This window comes from Vitis riparia, chromosome 15, assembly GCF_004353265.1.
Source record: "Vitis riparia cultivar Riparia Gloire de Montpellier isolate 1030 chromosome 15, EGFV_Vit.rip_1.0, whole genome shotgun sequence".
Lineage (NCBI taxonomy): Eukaryota > Viridiplantae > Streptophyta > Magnoliopsida > Vitales > Vitaceae > Vitis > Vitis riparia.
In genome coordinates, this window is record NC_048445.1 from 2,549,924 (window position 1) to 2,570,522 (window position 20,599).

General features: G+C 28.2%; 1 long non-coding RNA gene across 1 annotated transcript; it reads left to right on the top strand.

Moving 5' to 3' along the window:
• Positions 1 to 9,148: 9,148 nt before the first annotated feature.
• On the top strand, positions 9,149 to 10,038 carry LOC117932809. Its single transcript, XR_004654230.1, has 2 exons — positions 9,149 to 9,709; positions 9,838 to 10,038. It is a non-coding gene; the product is annotated as an uncharacterized LOC117932809 (long non-coding RNA).
• The last annotated feature ends 10,561 nt before the right edge of the window (positions 10,039 to 20,599 follow it).

Genomic DNA, 20,599 nt, shown 5'->3' on the forward strand with positions numbered 1-20,599 from the left:
TTCTTTTCATGATTGTCAATCATGGTGCCATGACAGCTCTAAATCCAGGTGGATGGCGTGATGTCATGAGTTTGACACTTCTAACTAAACACCAATTACTTTAAGTGGGAAAATGTTGAGGTATCGAAGAGGTATAGTGCCAATCAAACTTTGAATAGATGTGTGTAGCTAAATTCAAACCATGTGGGTGGATCCCACTTCTATGCCTAAGTTTTGATTAGTATAGATAAAGTTTGATTGGATTAACATTCCCTCCTATGGATTGAAAACTTGAAATTTAAAATATATATGTATATAATTTTATTTAAAATATAAGGAATAAATTTTAACATTTTTTTTAAAATTATGATAGAATTTATCACTTTTATAATATGATTTATATGACATGGATTTTAAAATAATTATTTTGTTTAATAATTCAAGAGAATCATGGGAATTGAGTTGGTATGGTTTCTATCTCGAGTTAAATTTGATATGAGTTGGACATATTGATAGGCAAGTTTATCGTGAATCAACTTTTTTTCAAGGTTAAAAAGGGAAAATATAAAGAAATATAGGTGAAAGTAAATGGGATTTTACCACAAATAAAAGGGGAGTAGGTGAAGCAATAAGTAAATGAGACGATTTTTAGGTAAGACCATTTTTTAAATTGGCAATCATTTTCCCATATGGTTTGGAAAAGCTACTTTTTTGGCTACCATATAATGACCCTTTAGGTGAGATGGCCAACTTGTGACTGACATGAGAGTGGAAAACAACACAAACGTGATACTGAATTTACTTTGTTGATGCCAAAATCAACTTTTTATTCTCTCTTTTATTTATTTATTTTTTATTATTATTATTATTTTGACTTATCAGACATTTGGGCCAGGGTTTTTATTTTTGAAATAATAGATTAAAAGGGATGAAAACATCTCGTATTTATAAATATAATATTTCTCATTTTTTGTCTTAAAAAGTAACCTTTTTTTTTATATATATGTAAATGTCTCTCAATATATTGATTATTTATACGTGCATTTTAAAAGAAAATATTATTTTTACAAGAAAAATATGATAATATTTTTATCCAAAATGAATATTTTTTAATATTAAAGAAAAAAAGAAGAATTAGATCAACAAAATGGGGATGATTTCACCCTTTTAATTAAATAACCCTTTATTTTTTCTCTCAGTGAATAAGCTCAAAGGATTTGATGGTTTAACTTTAAATTGGCTTAAAATTGGGCCTCCATTTTGTTTGGACATTGGGCCTTTCTATATAATTCATGTGATCACATTGAAAGCCCAACATTATGGTGACATGTGATGATTCGGCCCAACTCATGTCATCTTTGTGAAATAGAGAATCTTAAAACTTAACAAGTATTATTTTAGCCCTCTGATTAACTTCTAGAAGTGAAAGTTCTTTCTTAAATTCAATAAAAAATTTCATATTTGTTTGAATAATTTTGTTCAAAAAGCTTATAACTGAAAAAAGAGCCTTAATATTAATTATAGAAATTTATTTTAACTTATACAAAAATTTCTTTCTTATTTGATAAAACTTTTACATTCTAATATTATATTTTAAAATTTATGACTTTAGCTTTGGTCTCATATTCTAACTTAACTAAAAATAGGAAACTATCTCAAACCAACTCTTAGGTTTACATTTAGCAACTGTTTTTTAAATGGTTTTTTTATTTTCTAGAACAAAACAAAAGGAAAAACATATTTAACAATTAGAAACCAGAAAATTATTTTTTATTTTTAAAAATAAAAAATATGGTATTTTTTAAAAATATTTTTTTAGTTTTTTTTTGTTATTTTCACCTATTTTCTAAGTGTTGTATTAAAAAAAATAACTATATAAATATGAAAAACGATTAAAAATAAAATACTACATATAAAAGTTATTTCTAAAATAGAATATTTTAGGTTTCCAAAACTGACTTGTATTCTACAAAACATCATCAAACAATTTTTAAAAACTATTTTTGAAAATGCTTTCCAAACGTAAGCTTAATCTTGTCTAAATTTGAGCTAATCATGTTTTGACATGTTTGTAAGTGCATCTTACAACATCCAACTTGTGACATCTCACATCGGATAAGGGGAAAGTTATTGGCGCTATATAAATATAGACTCCTCAACTCTATAAACGCGTTTTAAAGGTGTAAGGGTCTTTTTGGGTTCAAAGCGAACAATATCTACACGGTTGGGAGCAGATTGTTACAAATGGTATCAGAGTCAGGTTTTCGACCTCGGTGTGGGGGTTTGTTTGACCTCATAAGGGGTATTCGTCTGTTTGGCCCCGTAAGGGTGTTTGTCTGTTTAGCTCCACAATCCTGTGGGATACAACGAGGACATTGTGTCTACATGGGGGGTGTTTGTGACATCTTACATCGGATGACAATATCTACACGGTTGGGAACGAGTTGTTAAAACGTGTCTATATGTTACGAAGAGTTCATACTTATATAGTATCAGGAATTTTCTTTGACACCGAGGTCGGGGATCGTCTCTGATACCATTTGTAACGATCAGCTCTCAACCATGTAGATATTGTCTGCTTTGGACCCAAAGGAACCCTCACGATTTTAAAATACGTTTACAAAATTACGAAGAGTCCATACTTATATAGTGTTAGAAACTTTCCCCTCTATTCGGTGTGGGATGTCACACAACTCCTTTCACCTTTTCACACCCTTTACTTGTGTTATGCGTGTAGAAACTATAATGCAAATGCTATTAATTTAAAAACATAAAGATAAAACAATCAACATAAAAGAGTATCATGGTTTAACCAATTATGTCTGCATTCACAAATGAAAAATAATCATTCTACTATACCATAAAAAATATTACAAAAGACAAAATAAGATATAATTATTGAGTTATCGAAATATTTCATATTTCTTACTCTTTGTATCCATACTTTGAACTATAAACTCTTTGTCCCACTGGGTGTCTCTCATTCTTCCTCAAATCTCTATTCATGTCACATAGTCAACTCATCTCTATCTCATAACTTTTTTCATTTGATTGACCAAAACACACTATTTTGTTTCCCCTTCAAAATGCACTAATATTTTCATTTTTTTCTTTATATAATTTGTGTGTGTTTTCATTCAATAAGGAACCCTTTTGGACACTTTAAAACTTTTAGGGGAAAGGATAAATTGGAAAAAAAATTTTAATTAATATTAAAATATTAAATTCTAAACTGTCTTTTGGAAAACTATTTTACAAAAATGATCTTCACCTTTTAAAACATGTAAGTGGCCCTTTGGCAGTTCTTTTTTTTTTTTAAAAAAAAAAAATACATTTCTAGCTTAAAACATATTTTTTTTAAAAAAATTTAAGTTTTTGACAAAATTTAAAAGATATTTTAAAAAAATTTTAAAAATCATTTATAGTGTTTTTTGGAGAAACACTTGATAGTTTTTTTTTTCAAAAACATTTTTAGAAAACATTTCTATCAAAAGTATTTCAAATAAAAATACAATCAAATGCATTCAAAATAAATTTTCTAAGAATCAAAAAGCTGATTTAGACAATAAAAAATATGAGTAAATTAGATTCAATTTTATTCTACATTTAAAGGTGTCCCAACCCATTTTGATTCGTGATTCCAATTAAGATTTGATAAAGCAAAGATAAAGAAAAAAAAAATCAAAATAGAAAACTTGAACCCTAATCACCTTTTGATGACGTGGGAGATGATAAAAAATAAAATAAAAGACTTTGGTGACACCATCATGAAAGCCAAAGCCGTAAGGCATTGAGTCATAAAACAATCTATGACCCGTGATGGACCATACCCTAATTATCGATAAGTGCAACACATATTGGTGTGTTCCAATAACTTTTGACTATATTATAAAATTATATAATCCACCAAATGCAAATTTATTTAATGTATATAAAAGTACAAAAGCAGACCAAAATTCAAACTTGGTACATAGATTGATGCTGTCCAAGTCCATAGAATAACTAACATTGCATAGTGAACGTGTCCCACCACCCACCACCCACAAATGAATTTGAAAAATAGTGTTTTGTACCTATGGATTCTCATATTTGTGCCCATGCATTTGCTACTTTCTTCATTTAGGTTTTGAAAAAGAATTTTTATTAAAAAATGTACTCAATTTCCCTTCTTTTTTTTCCATTAAATTTTGTATAAATGTTATCACTATTTGAATTCTTTTGATTTTTTTTACCCAACAAATTAGATGAGGCCATGTATGTGTTGATGGTGGAAGACCCTATTTGGATTGGTATCTCACGCCATCTTGAAAAGAAGTTTCTACTATTTTTAAATGGTAATATATTGGGTACATAGGGACCCATCTTAAAGCCATGACTAGAAATGGATTTGAAATGGATAAAATCCACCTCATCATGATATTTAATTTCTAAGGATTTAATATTCTATTGAATAAATGGGTTTATTATTATTATTATTATTATTATTATTATTATTTTGTGACATAAAAGGGAATGGGAAGGGAAATGGAAAATTGTGACATTTATGGTAATATTAAGAAATTATCTTTAAGCAATTCATTTGAAAAGTTTAAATTTTTATCATTTACTAATAGCTCATATTTTCTTTTGTATTTTCCTTAAACTTTTGAATGAATTATTTGAATAAAAACTATAAAATTATGATGTAAATATTCTTAACTTTACAAATAATTGCAAGATATGCTAGCAACCATGCCTATAAAAAAACCCACAAAAAAATAATTGGTCAAGGCCACCGAATGGAATCATGAAATGGACCCACAAACTCTATATTGATAGTGTAAAAAATATTCACATATACCCACTTTGGCTATACATATATGGTTACAAAAAATTATTAAATGCTTCAACCAATAATCCATAAATGTAAAGCAAAGATGCTCATAAGCACTATAATCTCTATCCAATATTTCAATCTTTAATTTTCTTCGGTTTTTGGCAAAAATAAAAAAAAAATAAAAAAATCCCATTATGAGATGCTCCCAATAGGAAGTATTATCAAATCCAATGGTGCATATGGAATCTCTAGGCCTATATAAAGGACCCATTCACCTTCATCTTTGCTCACAGCCATTCGAGCTACTCTTCTTGAGTTTATAATCTATGTTATAGTTTCTCCCTAGGGTTTTGGTGGGGTTCAATGGAGCTCTCTTTGCTCCTAGCTAGAAGGAGATGAGGGTATGCCACAGCTGCCAGTTCATGAATGCCCATGGATGCTCAAGTTCTAGCATATGGTGAGAGCAAGCTATGGGTGAGCATGACTTGGGAGATGAGGGTACTTTGATCTTTCTGGTATTGGAGTGAAGGGAGCTCTATGGTTCTTACTTCTAACATCCTTCAGAAAATGTTTTGATTCATTTCTTGATTTTTATTTTATGAACTATGGGTTTTTTTCTTCAAAAAAAGAAAGTAAATTTTTTCTATACGTTTATTGAAAGAAATAACATTCATGTTCATATCTTTCGTCTTTCTCTTTGTGTCTATTCTTCACACTCAATATGTATTCTAAGTTTTTAGTGTATTGGTATTTGGATTTTCCTCCTAAAATCAAATGATAGAATAGAAGGGTTTTTATTATTATTATTATTGTTATTATTATTATTTTTATTTGTGTGTATAAATGGCTCATGCAGGTTTCTTTTACGGTGAATGCAGAAACCAGAAAAGGATGGCCATTGACGAATCATTTGTAGAGATTTTGAAGGCTTGCACCACTCAAACAGTGAATGAGTATATATATGGAAAATTATAGGTTATCAATATTAGCACAAGTTGGTATTATGTACAACATCCAAATTTATGGAAAATTCATAGAATCTTCAGCTTCTTGATTTATACATTTTGAATAACCCGTTATAATTGTATTATGCTATTATTTGTAATTTTCTTAATTTATATTTTTACATTAATCTCAATTGAAAAATCAATTTCCACGTTTCTAATATTTCTTAGTACTTAAAAAATTTATCTTTCAAAATATTTTCTAAAATTACTATTAAACATATTTTAATATATTTTATGTTGCAAGAGGAGAAGACGAATACAACACAATATATATTTTAATATCTAAAATCGACAATATTTAAGACAAATTCAACTTTCAATTTTTTCTTTTTGAGAAGAAAAATGTGAAGAAATGGACTTTTTGAAAGCCTCCAAGTCAGATTTCCATGTAATCACGTATACAAATCTCTATTCAAATCAAGTCAGAATCCGAAAGGATTTTCCATTCAAGAGGCCATGATCTAGAAAGATGTATTAGCCTTTTTGCCCACTTGTGCTTAGCCATTTTTAGCTATAACCAAATCCTCCATAAATGCAAAGTCTCTAGAAAAAGATGCAACATATCCTCAATATGAAGCAAGAAAATCTGGCCCAGATTTTGTAATAATACGAAAGGTCTTCCATATCCACCATGTCTAACCCTATAGAGGAACACCTCTTGATCATTCCATTTCTCCACAAAAATTTATCTTTTTGGTCACATTGCAGATATCATTTTCCTAAATAGGGTTTTTGAGGGGCTTGTGGGTTCTTCTTTACACTCCAGAACTGAAAGGAGATGATGGTATCTACTACTGCTGGTTCATGAAAACCTATGGTTGCATTCTGTATACTGAAATTTTGTATACAAACTATGGGTTTGCATGACCTTGGAGAAGTGTTTGCCTTTATCTTTTCTGGCCTTGGAGTGAAGGGAGCTCTCATAAGTCATAACCCATCTAATCTTTTTGCTTTTTTATTTTTATTTTTTTTCCTTTTAAATAAAATAATAATAATAATTCGAATATGTTGAGATGAGTGTTGGAATGGCAACAATGCTGCTTCTGTAAACTAAACACCAAATTATTTTTTACATGAGATGACCCAAAACCCGATAACAAATTATCATAGAATTGTTTCTTAAAAGAGAGATTTTCATTGAAAAGATGGCATTTTGTGAATTATTTCAGAACTTTGAAAAGGAAAATGGTATTATGATTTATGATTAATTAATATCCAAATTTATATAATCATGTCCCTTTGTGCTCTTTTTGCAGGGTTGATGGGGTATGCAACATGGGGATGATGCCTTAGAGGAGCTGCATGATTGAAGATCATAAAACTAAGACTAATCTCATCTGAATTGATGAGAATGAGGAGGACTACATTTTGTATAGTACATTTTCTTTGGAAAAAATATAAATAGAAAGCCTTTTTATTTATTTATTTATTTTATCATGAGTTCATGTTCTATGCAATGAGTACTTGAAATGCTCTAAAAATTGATATTGGCATGGTAATTAACTTCAAATTCACCTTAGGGAGAATATTACTTAAGGATATTTAATCTACAGAAACAAAGGTATGTTTGGTTTTTCAAAAGCATAAAGAAAATAAAAAATAAGAAAAATGGTTTTTTATATTTAGTTTCACAACAAAAAATATAAAAGAAAATTAAATAAAATTTATATATTTTAAAATTATTAACTTTAAATTTATTTTTTATATTTCTTCAATTTTTTTTTTTAATTTTTTTTCTTTATTTTCTTTTCTTTACATTTTTCCTTCAAATTTTTGGGAACAAAAAAAAAAATCATCAAGATTTGTGAAAGAAAAATCATGAAAAATGAAAACTCAATCAAATAGTCACTTGGCATGCTTGTTTTTAGCAACATGCTTTTGAAATTTGGAAAATACATAAGGAGAAACATACACCTATTGTTTTTTTTTTACAAAAACACTTCAAAACTAGGGTTTTATTTGACGTTAGAAAATAGCTAAAATCAAAACAATGGCATTTCCATAATGATTTCAAGAGATAAATTTTTTATTGGTTGAGGATATCTAAGAGATATCAATACTCTCTACCCACCCATGGAAAATAAAAGAGTATAAGTAAAAACAGAAAGAAAACAAATGAAAATGTGTCTCATAAAAACCAAATTGAAGACACCAACCCAACCCCAAAGAAAAAAAAATCCTACAAGCGCATTTCACCACCCACACCACAAAATTTAAGAATCGAAGCATCACAACAATGAAATTGTTTTTCTTCATTGGTAGATACACAACTACCTAGAAACAGCCATTTTAGAGAAAGGGAACGAGAGAATAAAACTAAATGAAGTCAAAACAAAAAATGAAAATCTACGAAGAAAGATATTGTCTCCAATGTGCGGTTTGAGGTGGAAAGCAAAACAATTTACGAACCCTTTTTTCAAAAATATTTGATAGACTTATAAAATGCAACTCATATTAAACTATAACAACATTTTTTTTCATGAGATTGTCGCCCACATATCACAAACATATCGCAAAGGATCATGAGATTGTCGTAGAGTTTTTTCAATCACTCAATGACGCGTTGGATCTTTGCATTATTCTCTTGGTGTGGAAAACCTTTGATCAACCCAAAACTTTAATGGCTTGGGTTAGCATTCAAGTTTTGGAAACTAGCCAATCCAATCAACATATCATGTATTTTATTATAACAAATAATAAAATGATTAAGTATAATAATTAAGGTAATAGTCATTGACAATTGAAATTTATATTTTAGACTTAGATTTTCACGACATATATATACTAACTTTTATTTGAATCAAGACAAGTATTTAATTTGGAAAAAAGAAATCTAAAATCTCTTTAACTAATGTACAATTAATTAAAAACATGAAGAAATGTTAAATATTTAATGAAAATTAATTAAAATTTTATATATTTTCAAATTACCCACTTTAAAAAGCTCATGAGAAATATTTTATTAAGCTTAAATTTATTTATTTATTTTCATTTTCTTTCAACTTTTCTTTGGAAGAACACCCAAGTAGGAGCAATTAATATTGCTACATACTTGGAGCAATTTTACAAGTCTAACTTTCCAAACAAAGCACATCAAATCCTCAATCCAAGGCAGAATCCAAAAGGATTTTCCATTCAAGAGTCATCTTCTAAGAAATGCGTAATCACTTTGTCTACTTGTAATTAGCCCTATTTAGCCAGAAGCAAATCCTCCATAAATGCAAAACCTCTAGAAAAGATGCAACATATCTTCAAAATGAAGCAAGAAAATCCCACCCGGATTTTGAAATAATACAAAAGGTCTTCCAAACCAACCATGTCTAACCCTATAAACGGACCCCTCTTCACCTTGATTCACTACCATCTCTCTTGGCTTCATCTTTTCCAACACACATTTGATCTTTTTTAAGGTTTTGAGGGGGTTTATGGGAGCTCCTTTACGCTCCAGTTCTGAAAGGAGATGATGGTATCCACAGCTGCTGGTTCATGAGTACCTATGGCTGCACAATATATATAGCAATGTTGTGTGCAAACTATGGGTGTGCATGACCTCGGAGAAGTGGTTGCCTTGATCTTTCTGGCCTTGGAGTGAAGGGAGCTCTCATAACCCTTCTAATGTTCTTGATTTTTTTTTTTTTTTTTGTTAGCTTCTTTCAATGATTTGAACATGGTTGGATGGGTGTTTGGATGATAATAATGTTGCTTATCCTAATAATATGGCCTCTAGAAACATGTTCATGTAATGTTGTAGTGTCCGGAAAAAGATTTAGCTTTCTGCACTGATTAATATCAATTAGTTTTCAAATAAGATGATCAAAACCGAAACAAAGAAATATTGTGAGGATGAAGAATAATGGGTTTGATTAGATAAAGTAGTGCAGGCCACGCAACTACAGTTTGAGTCATGGTAGATAAAGCACTACAGGCCACAATTACAATTTTCAATCAAAGAAAATATTATTATCATTTATGATTTTTCGCCAAATTATTTTTCTCCTTACATAATGGTCATTTTCCTTTCCTGCCTTTTTCTAGGTCGATGTGGTTTTCTAGCCAGCCAAACAGAGACTAGGCCATGCACAAGGGCGTTGCAGTACACAGTCCTGATGATGCTGCGCGCAGAGGAGAAAAAATTCTAGCCTTTTATCGTAAGGTCTGTGGACTGTAGACACCAGGGACCCAAGATTGTAATTCATCTAAATTAATTAAAATGATAAGGTTTAAATTTGTATAGTCCATTTTCTTGGCATAAATGTACTGTTTTTATCATAAATTCATGATCTTATATACATGCATCAAGTAATTAAAATGGTCTAACAATTATTATTTCACATAAATCCTAAAACAGTGACTTAATTAATTAATTGATACTTGTAGTTAATTTTATTAATAACGAATAATATTTTTTGCTTTTGAATACTAAAATATTGCAGTAATCCTATGAAATTATAATCCATCATATTCAACCAATGAAAATGTTATGGAAAATAAAAAAATATGACTTAAAATCAATAAATTATTCTTGTGTACTACTTCTAACTTATTTCACTTATTTTAATTATTTGATATGAAGATTAAATAAATTGAAAATATATAAGTTTATAAATAATTTTAATTTATTTTATATTTTTTTTACTTAACCTTTCAAAAGCCAAACATAACTTTAATTAATTTAATTTGTTTTTCGATAAGTCCAAATATATCTATCTATCTATATATATATATAGAGAGAGAGAGAGAAATTTCCAATATTTTACAAATTTAATTTGTTAAAATATTGATAAAGAAAAAAAATATAAGCATTGAAAAATTAAGTTCAAGGAATCCCCAACTCTACACAAACCAACATGTTCAAACCCTGTGACAGCACGGATGTATTTATTTGATAACTTTGAAAAATATGCGTTTAATTTGATTTTGGATTAGTCTTTCAAAAAAAATAAAAAAAATAAAAGAAAGAAAAGAGATCTCTTCTTTTTTAAAAAAAAAATCTCCATAGATATTTGCAATTGCTTAATTAATATAAAAAAATAATTAAAAAAAATATATATATATATATATATTTTTTTTTTTAAAAGTGATCTTTGATGTGCCTTTTGAAATGTTCCGAGTGTAGCAAACGATGAAAAACATGCTAAGCTAAAGAGGTAACAAGGAAAAAACTTGTAATAGTCAACTTTAACAAGAGTTGTATATCATGGGAATACTTCTTGGTCAAAGAGGAAGAAAACTTGGTGACATCTACTAGTCACCAAGAAAATGTCAAAAATAATGAACATATATATCAAGTCAATGTAAGAGCTAACTTAAAAAGGATGCTCATAGCTATAGAATACAATTATAAGAACCATTTTAGCAGAGCTTGATTTACAGCAATGTCCATAATTGAAGCCATCAACTACTTCGATGATGATTGGGTAATTAGTTTTGATTTTGATTTTTCTAATCATATGACAAATGATAAAGAGAAATCATTTGACGTATCAAACTATGAAGGGAATCAAGTAGTGGTGATCATTAACGACTCTAAGCCAGGACAATGATTATTTCTTGCCTTGGTCCTCATAAAATAGAGTTCCAAAATTTTTTCCATGTTCTAGAAATTAAGAAAAAAAATTATCCTTTGTATCATAAGTCATAACTAATAGTCTCATGCAATTATGCCTTATTTGGACTAGAAGATGTCAAAGTATATTCTAGGTATACTAGTTATGAAAGGAAAAATGTTGGTATCTATCTACATGATCGACGTTAGCAAAGTCATCATATGTAGATAAGATGTTGAAAAGCGGGACTACAAATTTGTGTCATGCACAACTAGGAAATGTTATCCATCACAAGCTAGAGATAATGATGAATAATTTGATACTCAATAGCCTATGAAAACTATTGAAAAATCAAGCTCCATGAGTTTCAAAAGTTTCTAGCCCCAAACAAACCAGCATATCTGACCACTGTATTAGCACACAGTTTTCCATAAATGCATAAAAAAAATAAATATATATTTCATTGAATTTTGAATTGTTCTTGTAAGAAAAGGAAAAGAAAAGGGATGATGTCCCACCACTGTCCCTTTGTGATTATTACACTAACCTTTATGGATTTCATATATTTGCCTCTCTCTTCTCCATTCTTTCCTCAAAATATCACCCCCAGATTTTCTTTGATTACCTCATTAATGGCCTATATTAATTACCATTCTTTCTTATCTCTATATAAACCCTAGTTTGCCTAGCCTTCTTCACATATTACCAACAGTGCAGCAAGATCTCTCCATAAGTTGATGGCTCTATAGTTTGTGAGGTTTATGAGGGATTGAACAAGCTGCCTTCATCCCAAAATCAAAAGAGTAGAAGGTGTTACATCTGCTGGTTCATGGATACCTTTGTAGTGTACAGATTAATATATCTAATGTCCACTTTAAGGGTTTGCATGAATGGGGAGATGAGGTTGCCTTCTTCACTTATAATTTGGTTTGAAGGGAGCTCTGATAGCCCTTCTCATTCTCATTTTTTATTTTATTTTATATTAACTACCTTATTAATGCCTCTAGAAATTAATTATATTTTTCTGAGCTGACATTGATGTTTTTTTGTTATGGAGTAGTGAATTTTGAAGATGGGTTCGCCATTGGGATAGAAGAATTGAAGGAGGAAATTCGTTAACAAATTGAGGATAGGGAGGAAGAAATGATGAAACTTAGCAGCCTACTTTTGAAGAAGGAAGAAGAAAATAATATAAGTTGAAAGCAAAAGTACTAATTGTTGTATCAAATTGAGAAAATAAATGTAAATCGAGTGATCTAAAGATATAAAATGACATTGTGAATGATTATTTGTTACATATTACGCATGTGTATGTTTGTGTTGCCTGTTATCAAAGAATTTAAATTTTAATAACTTCTCACTAACAATTATTTTCCTTGATATTGGAGGGGACATGCTGGAGGAGAAGATAACCATCCATCCAACTCTTTTTATCTTCTTTGATGGGAAGAAGATATTAGAATGAAAAATGATACAAAAAACTTAAAAAAGATGAAGGGTCTCTAGTCTATAAGAGAGTCTTTAGCTTTACCATCTCAACACGAATATTAGATTTTGAATGGACTAGTAAAAATTGTCCTAGATGATATAAATTGCATTTTGTGGGCTATTTTCTATCAAAGGTTTTCATTGAATCTAATTGCTATGATGGAAGGTATGATCCAAGGCTTCGGTTTTACACTTTTGTGTTTATGAAAACCTACTAACACTATAACTAATTCAAAGAAAATACCACTTTACTAAATGGAAAAAGCTAAAATATAACATAAAAAAACTATAAAAAGAAAATAAGAAAAAAATATAAAACCTTAAATAAAAGAGATGCAAAGTAAGAGGAAATAGCGATTGTGGCTTTTTGGATAAAGATAAATGAAATCATTGATCAATTGTTACCTCATAGAAAATAAAAAAAGGAAAACAAAAAAATGATGTTTTTGAAATTCTTACAATAGGACACCATTAATTAGATTATTCAAAACAATATTTTTTTTTTCACATCAATTTAAAGCAATCAATTGTTGGAGCCCTAATTTCCTCCTCAATGGAAAAGTCTAATTGAAATAAATAGGTTTTTTTTTTTAATTGAAATAGCTACAACTAGTCTAGCTTCATCAAGGTTCAACTTTTCCATTGATTAGAGTAGTATTATTTTAAAATAAGAAATTATTTTTAATTTTATGATTATCCATTATAAGTTTGAAAATAAATTGACAATCCCTCTATTTTATTGATTTGGAATTTAAGAAAACAAATCTTGACAACAATTTTTTTTTATGAAATTAATTCAATATAATTACATAATTTGTCTTTGATAGTTTACTGAAACCCCAATTTTTAAATTAGTAGAAAAGTTTGGTTTGTCCATCAAAATTGTGAACTAATATTTCTTTCTTCAATATATATGATAAAGATAAACCCTCTAATTAACTTGTAGTTAGTTTTATTATAATTTGTCATATTGTTGACTTTTAAAATTATGATACATTGAATTAATACTACAAATTAAATATCATTTTTATACTACCAATTTATTGTTTTAGTTGTGACCGTTGTATACGGCTAAAAGAATAAAATAACAATAATGGCGGTTCTATAACGATAAATCGTCTTGACATTATTATGGTATCTTCTATCCTTATAACGATATTATAACAGTTAGTATAACGGTTCATATGATGACAATAATGACAATTAAAATAAAGGTTGTTAACAAAATTTTACTTTTTGTTGAATAATTAAAATAACTTTTGATTTTTATCACACGCTTTTAAATGAAGGCTCAATAAAACTATATATAAATAACCATTAAAGAATTAAAAACCATAACACTAAGAGGGTTTAATGCATATTTTAAAAGTAACATGAGCTTGGAGGCAAAACTATCTGCCTCCTTCATTCCCTATTTGGTCTAAAAGGTGCTCTAAAAGCCTTCTTCCTCTTTCCCTTTATCTCCATGAATTTGTATATTTTTTGGTGTTTTGCATCATTTTTTCTTTGATAATTAATAAAATACCAATTGGTAGTTTAAATCATTGTCAAAGAAGATTTACCATCGGTGTCAAAATATTCAAATTTTAGTCATACATATGCATACACATATATTTCATTTATCATAAAGCATCTCAAGAAATAACGATATTTTTCTTAAATATTTTCAATATTAAAACGAAAGGGTAGGAATCTTGGATTGAGGCATAAATAAAACCTCAAGTGCATGTGTTTTTTTGTTAGCACATAACTGATTGATGGCTCGGATGTGCAAAATCCAGATAATTTCTTTCATATAATTAAGTTGATAAAATAACTTCATATCGGTCTTATTGAGTTCTTCTTCCTTACTTTTATCTTGGTATTTTTATCTAAATAAGTTCAATTATGTCCCACAAGATATGCATGTTTTGATTTGGCATGCATCACTAAACACTCCTAATTAATTGTATAATTCAAATTTTTTAGAATAAATTAATAAGAGAAAAAATAAATTGTCAATGTCATTTAGTTAATCTAATAACAAATAATATTCCTTGTGTATAATATAATGTAACCAAATAAATTGTCTTTAATCTATAATAGAGACCCTAGTTAAGTAAATTAACAAAAAAAAATTGAAACTATTTTTTGTTAAAAACTATTGAAAATACAAATATTAAAAAAATCAAACTCCAAGAGTTTCAAAATTTCCTAGCCCTAAGCACGCCAAAAAATTTAACCATTGTAATAGCACATGGTTTCCTTAAATGCATGAAACTAAATAAATATATATTTCATTGAATTTTGTATTGTTCTTGCAAGAAAAGGAAAAGAGAAGGGATGATATCCCACCATTGTTGCTTTGTTATTAATACATAAACCTTTATAGATTCATACATTGACTTCTCTCCTCTCCATGCTCTCTCAAAATATCACCCCCAGATTTTTTTCGATTACTTCATTAATGGCCTGTGTTAATCACCATCCTCACCTATCTCTATATAAACCCTAGTTTAGCTAGTCTTCTTCACATATCACCAAGAGTGCAGCAAGATCTCTCCATAAGCTGATGGCTCCATAGTTTGTGAGGTTTATGGGGGATTGAACGAGCTGCCTTCATTCCAAATTCAAAAGAGTAGAGGGTGTTACATCTGCTGGTTCATGGATACCTTTGTAGTGTACATATTAATATATCTAATGTCAACTTCAAGGGTTTGCATGAATGGGGAGATGAGGTTGCCTTCTTCACTTGTAATTTGGTTTGAAGGGTGCTCTGATAGCCCTTCTGATCCTCATTTTTTTAATTATTTTTTATATTAATTACTTCATTAATGCCTCTAGAAATTAATTACATTTTTCAGAGCTGATTTTGATGTTTTTTGTTATGAAACAGTGAATTTTGAAGATGGGTGCAAGATTAAGAGTACAAAAAGAAGGAAGCATGTTTTAACAAATGGAGGGAGGAAGAAACTCAACAGCTAGCCTACTTTTAAAGAAGGAAGAAGAAGATCATATAGGTTGAAAGCAAAAGTAAATGTTGTATCACAATGAGAAAATTAAATGTAGATTGAGTGTTCTAAAGATGTGAAATGACATTGTGAATGATTATATATACTACGTATTGGTATGTCTATGTAAGTGTGGTCCATAATCAAAGAATTTAAATTTTAATAACTTTCCACTAATGGTTTTTTCCCTATATTGTGGGTATATATTAGAGGAGAAGATAACCATCTATTCAACTCTTTTTATCTTCTTTGATGGGAAAAAGATATTAATTAGAATGAAAAACTATGTGAAAACCAAAAGGATAAAGAGTCTTTTGGACAAGGAAATAATTTTTATATCAATAGAAAAAGTTTGGTTTTGTGAACAAATATTTTTTTTCTTTAATATATATATAATTAACTTATAATTATAGTTAATTTTATTAGAACAAGTCCTATTGCTAACTTTTAAAATTATAATATATTAAATGAATCCTAAAAATGTCATCTCTATATGACCAATTTATTGTTTTAGTTAATGATCGTTGTAATACCGTTAAAAGAATAAAGTATATTATAACAATATCGACGGTTGTTCGATAACGATACATAATAGTCATGACATTATAACGATATTTCTTACCCTTATAACGATATTATAACGGTTCATATGACGATAATAATAATTGTTAATGATTACTTATAAAGTTCTATTTTCTTGTTATATATAGAATTAAAATAACTTTTGAGTTTTATCATATTCTTTTCTCCCACGTATGTGTGTTTATATAAAATTATTGAAAAAGGAAAAACAAATATTAAAAAATTAAGCTCCATGAGTTTCAAAATTTCCCAACCCCAGACAAACCACAGCATATCTAACCATTGCACATGGTTTTCCTTATATATATATATATATATATATATATTATTGAATTTTTGACATTTCTTGCAAGAAAAGGAAAAGAAAAGGGATGATATCCCACCACTGTCGCTTTGTGATTATTACACCAACCTTTATAGATTTCATACATTTATAACCTCTCTTCTCTATGCTCACCCAAAATATCACCCTCAGATTTTCATGGATTACCTCATTAATGATCTGTATTAATTACCATTCTCACCTGTCTCTATATAAACCCAAGTGTACCTAGCCTTCTTCGTATATTACCAAGAGTGCAGCAAGATCTCTCCATATGCTCATAGCTCCATAGTTTGTGAGGTTTAGTGGGGGTTGAACAAGCTGCCCTCATTCCAAATTCAAAAGAGTAGAAGGTGTTACATCTGCTGGTTCATGGATACCTTTGTAGTGTACAGATTAATATATCCAATGTCCACTTTAAGGGATTGCATGAATGGGGAGATGAGGTTTCCTTCTTGACTTGTAATTTGGTTTGAAGGGAGCTCTGGTGACCCTTCTAATCCTCATCTATTTTATTTTATTTTTAATTTTTTATATTAATTATCTAGTATATACAATCAAATTTATTGTTTTCGTTAATGACAATTGTAATATCCTTAAAATAATAATTAAAAATATTTTTATATTATTAGTGACTATTACATAACCAATACATAACGGTATCTTTTATCATTATAACAATATTATAACAACTAATATAACGGTTCATATAACAATAATAACGACAATTAATTAATATAACGATCACTAACAAAATTCTATTTTTTGTTCATAATTAAAATAAATTATGGGTTTTATCGCATTTCTTCATAATGAAGCCTTAAGTGGAATATACAACAATAGGGTTTAATGCTTGTAACAATATTTTTCTTAAAGTAAATCAATGGTGAGATCTAAATGAAGTGTCTTCAATCAGTAATGTAAAACATAACTTATAGATTAATAAGAAGGAAAAATGATAAAAAGATATCATCTCACCCATTATTGCCTGTCACTACAAGGTCAACTTCACAACCTCATCAATTGTCAATTTGTCACGGACTACACTCCTCTCTCAGATTTTTTCAGATTCTCTTAATTAATGCCTCTACTAATCACTTCTCTCTCCAATCTCGATATTAAACCCACTTCACCCACCTTCATCTCATGAATGGTGTACCTCAAGAGTAGCTCTAGGGTTTATGAGATTTGTGGGGGTCAAGCTACCTTGATCCAAGATGAGAGAGGGAGAATATATATATAGATGGAAAGAAATTGAGATGGTTTAGATGGTAAAGAAAATTAAGCTTTTTCTATATATAGAAAAAATATAGAACTAGTTAAGTCATGACTACACTAAGTTAAGATTGGAATATGATAAATTTATAAAATATTTTATAATTTTATTTTGTTGAAGAAATATCAGAAAGAGAAAAAAATAAATATTGAAAAATTAAGCTCCATGAGTTCAATAGATTGATGAAACCAGCAAACTCGATTATTAGCACATATTTCTTTTTAATATGGACAAAAAAATTATATATCGAATTCAATCTTAGGATTTTCTTTTAAAAAAAAAAAAAAAAAGATGGAAAGAAATCATATCCCGCTATTATCGATTTCTTATTGTTATAACCACCTTTATCGAATTTCATATATGTTATACATTTTTATAGAAAAAAATTGAAACTAGAGCATATTCAACTATTATCGATGTATCATTGTTACACCTGTAGTTATCAAATATCATACACTTTCTTCTCTCTTTTGTCTCTCTCTCAAAATCTTATCCCAAATTTTATTTGATTATCACATTAGTATCATTACCATTCCCATCTATTTGAACATGGAGCCTTGTATGGCCAGCCTTCACATCTCACGATTGGTATTTGATGAAAGTGGCTTAAATTCTCAAACTAATAATATCATACCATTTGAAAATCATCGGTAATAATTATTACAAGTTGACTATGGTTTGTGAGGTTTCCTCCCAAAGTTGAAATGGAAAAAGGTGTTACTAGTTCATGGATACATAGTGCATAAACCAGCATATTTGAGATGCATTTTATACAAATGAAATGTTGCTCCTATAGAAACTAGATGAAGAAAAAAGAAATGGTGCTTTTAATAGGCATGCAAATGAACATTATTAATTGAAGAATTCATAACAACAAATATTTTTTTGCTACATCAATTTTAACAATCACAATATTACTTTTTTCAATTCTATTGACCTTAGTTCTATTCAGGAAGTGTTTTTAAAAATAATTTTTAAAATTTTTTTTTGGAAAACTATTTTATAATATTTAACATAAGAAAAATCTAATTTAGGACGAAAAATGTTCTTAACTTTTTTTTGTATTTTCATATATGATACTTTATTTTCAATCATTTCCATATTTATATAATTATTTTAAACGAAATTTATAAAAATAAAAAAATATGTTCTAGAAAATATCATATTTTATATTTTTAAGAAAAAAAATTGTTTTTGAAAATAACAATCAATGGCAATGTTTTATTTTTTTTTTTAAAATAAATGATTAAGATAATAATTATTTTATCACATATATATTTTTAATAAACAATTAATAAAAAATTCCAATGTCTAATTAGTTGTTCATCAATTAGTTGAGCTACCATTGATTGAATAAGGATAGCAATATTATAAATCTATTAAAAAAATATTAAATATACAATTAATAATTTATTTTCTTAAAAGAATTTTGTAAAGAAATCCTCCCTCATATCTTTTTCCTACCATCTTATTTATGTCTCTACTATTAACTTCATCTTTTATAAAGCCCAATGGTAGCTTGAATTATTAGAAAGTGATGAACAACTCTCTATGATTTATGAGGTTAGTAGAGGTTGAATAAGCCACCTGAGATGATTGGATAAGGTTTTTAAAAGAAGGGCTATCCACCCCATGTTTTTTTCCCCTTGAATTTTCTCTTTTAACATTCTCACCAACCAATCAACAAGCACATGCAAGAAGTTATAACACTCTGGCAACTATGTGAGTAATGCAGTTCACACATATGACACATACAAATGAATCAACAATCTTTAATCATGCACTACTAGAAATTTGAATTTCACCAATTGACTTAAGTTTTGCTCTGCGACAAACTCAAACAATCCCAATTTTTTAATAAACTTAATTCATTGCAAATAAAATTTTCTATTACAAAAATATAGTTTTTATTACAACTACTATAATAATGAATTTCGATCACCAAAGAGTGTTGTTTGAATGGATTTAATCCATTGCAAATGTTTGTTCGTTAAAAAAGTAATTATTTATAAATAAATAAAAAGTAAGGGATTTTTTGTTAGTGATTATATCAATATAAATTTATAAGTAAACATATTTTATTTATCAATAGTTTATAATTTTTTTCTAATAGTCTTTTTTGGAGAGAATGTGATGATAGATCATTAACATATTATTAAAAATATTATTATTATTTAAGAATATGTTGGGTAATTGTTTTCAAGAAAAGATTGTTATTCTCCAAAACAAAAATTTAGGAAAACACGTTTGATAATTAAAAACTATTTTTTATTCTTAAGAATAAAAAATAAGATGTTTTTAGATAACATATTTTAGTTATTTTTTTATTATTTTTACTTGTTTTTTAATGATTATTTAAAAATAATAATTATATAAATATGTAGAATAATTAAAAAAAACAAAACATTATAAATAAAAATTATTTCAAAAACATTAAAAATAAGTTAAAAATATTTTAGGTTTTAAAACAAACTTTTGTTCTACAAAACATTAAAGAACAATTTTCAAAACCGTTTTTTAAAATTGTTTTCGAAAATAGTAACCAAATAGAACTTAAACTAAAAATAGTAACCAAATATAACTTAAACTCTTT